This window comes from Galeopterus variegatus, unplaced genomic scaffold, assembly GCF_000696425.1.
Source record: "Galeopterus variegatus unplaced genomic scaffold, G_variegatus-3.0.2 Scaffold9932, whole genome shotgun sequence".
Classification (NCBI taxonomy): domain Eukaryota; kingdom Metazoa; phylum Chordata; class Mammalia; order Dermoptera; family Cynocephalidae; genus Galeopterus; species Galeopterus variegatus.
The window spans coordinates 121,262-124,132 of NW_007736043.1; positions in this window are offsets into that span (position 1 = coordinate 121,262).

The following is a 2,871-nucleotide window of genomic DNA, read 5'->3' on the forward strand; positions in this document are numbered from 1 at the left end:
ATTTCTTTTTTTTTTTTTTTCCTTTTTGTCTTTTTTTTACTGACCAGCAACGGGATCGCAACCCTCGGTGTTGCGCCCGCACCGCGCTAAACCAGTGAGCAGGAACCGGTCTCCACATGGGATCCGAACCCTCGGCAGGAGCGCTGCTGCACTCCCAAGCGGCACACTCTCCAGTGCTCCACCGGGCCGGCCCTAAAAGATTTTTAAAACATAGCTGTTTGAAAGTATTAATAAGCTAGACAAATCTGGTAAAAGTCATAAAAAGGAAAAAATATGCAAATGAACAAAACACAAAATAAAAAAATGATCAAAACACACATAACATGGATTAAAATTTTTTTAATTAAATTTTCTACCAATAAATTTAAAAACCTAGAAAAAAATGGACATATTTCGAGAAAAAAATATAAAATGCCAAAAGTGGCTCAAGAAAAAAGAGTAAACTTGAACAGACTAATACCAATGAAGGAATTGAAATGATAATCAAAAAATTTTCATCCAGGCCGGCCCGTGGCTCACTCAGGAGAGTGTGGTGCTGATAACACCGAGGCCACTGGTTTGTACCCCTATACAGGGATGGCCGGTTAGCTCACTGGGTGAGCGTGGTGCTGACAACACCAAGTCAAGGGTTAAGATTCCCTTACCGGTCATCTTAAAAAAAAAAAAAGAAAGAAAAAAAAATTTCACTAGTTTTGGGGAAAATGTGAACATTCAAATCCAGGAAGGTCAAAGGTGCCCAAATAGATTCAACCCAGATAGGTCATTTCCAAGACGCACTGTAGTCAAATTATCCAAAGGTAAAGAAAAAGAGAATTCTAGGGCTGGCCCGTGGCTCACTTGGGAGAGCTGATAACACCAAAGCCATGGGTTCAGATCAGTATATAGGGATGGCTGGTTGGCTCAGTTGGGACAGCGTGGTGCTGACAACAGCAAGTCAAGGGTTAAGATCCTCTTACTGGTCATCTTTAAAAAAAAAAAAAAGTTAGTTTAACAAATTCTTCACAGGGATGGGGAGAGGAAGCCCTGATTTATATTATCTGCTGATTTCTGTGGTATAAATACTCACACTCTGGCTGATTTCAGGCCTCAAAGTCACTGCAGATGGAGTTGGGAAGAGACACACATGTGAAGTTGGCTCCAGCTATGAGCAGGTGGCATGAGCAGCCACAAGAGAACAGCCTGGTCTGGGACATCACGGAGCCTCTATAGGGGAGAAAAACTAGTATCTTCTCACCCTCTGCAAGATTCATGGCTGAGACTCCTATAACAAAAGACAGATTAACAAGAGAAAAGCATAACAAACTTATTTAATATAAATTTTATGAGGGCCGGCCCATGGCTCACTTGGGAGAGTGTGGTGCTGATAACACAAAGGCCACAGGTTCGGATCCCTATATAGGGATGGCCGGTTAGCTCACTTGGGAGAGTGTGGTGCTGACAACACCAAGCCAAGGGTTAAGATCCCCTTACTGGTCATCTTTAAAAAAATAAAATAAAATAAATAAATAAATAAATAAATTTTATGTGACACAGGAACTTTCAGAATGAAGACTCAAAGGCTGGCCGGTTCGCTCACCTGGTTAGTGTGGTGCTGATAACACTAAGGTCAAGAGATTTCGGTCAGAATTTTTATCTGAAACAAAAACAGAAGTAAAGTTTTTTCTTCGTTGTGGTTGACTGCTCTCTCATAAAAGCACCTTGATTGGAGGGTCTAGCAAGTTCCTTCCCTCTGCTCTCTTCCTTCCTTTTCCCTTGCTCATTCTGTTGGAAGCTGACTTGGTCTTCCTAGATAAACTAGCAGAGGGGAGAAGCAGGTGCTGCTGCTGAGGGGGAACTGGTGGAAGCTAGGAAGTCTTTGTGGGGTTGGGGGCACCACAAGCCTTCGATGGAAGGAGGGCAGAAGGTAGGTCCGGGGTGGGAAGATGAAGGAATTCCGCTTTCTCTAGGAGATCTAGCATGAGGCCATCAGCTGACAGTGAGAGCTAGGGAGGAAGGGCGGGATAGTTTCGGTGAGAGCAGAAGGTACAAAGTTAGTGCCTCTGCAGTGGGAGATGAGGACAACCAGAGACATGCCAAGCAACACCGCGGCCTGCACCAGAGGTGCGGCTTAGTTGTCTGATTTTTCCTGGCAGTTCAGTTGCCATAGGGCACATGCTGAAAAGGTAGAGGGTTGGGGCTTTGCAAAGCAAGAAAGATGGAGGAAAAGAGGGGCCAGAGAAGGAAGAACATCAGGGGAGTGACAGAATGGAGGATCAGCTTCATAAATGATCATCATTATGGTGACCTATGCTCCCACCTTCCCCTCTTCCCACCTGTCAGTGGGACAGAGGGTCCTTCCTCTTACCTAAAGGGGAACACCCACATCTCCACTCCCCAACCAGCCCCATCTATTGTTTATTTCCTCTCCTGGATCTTCACTTTCTCCTTCTCTATTGGCTCCTTCCCATAAGCATTTAAACATGTTAACACTCTCCTAATATTAAAGAAAAAAAAGGAAACACTGCCTATAATCCCACACTCCTTCCAGGTACAGTCTCTGTTCAATTTCTCAGAGCCAAACTTTTCAAGAGTAGCCTCCACTGTCTGGTGCATGCTCTACCTCCTGCTCACTCCCTCTCCAATGCCCTGCAGGGGTTTTCATCATCTCCCACTACATGGAGACAGCCTGGCCAAGGCCACCAGTGACTGCCCTTTTGTTAAAAAATAATTCTGCGGTCTCCATCTGTAAGGACACCGTGGGCACTCAAGTAAAGGGGGAAGACAGGCAGAAGCCCCCGTTTGCCCCAGAACAGGCACTCAAGTGGAAGGGGAGGGGGAAAGCATTCCCTAGCAATTCGGCGCCCTTCCGGGTTCTTCTCCACAGTAAACAAG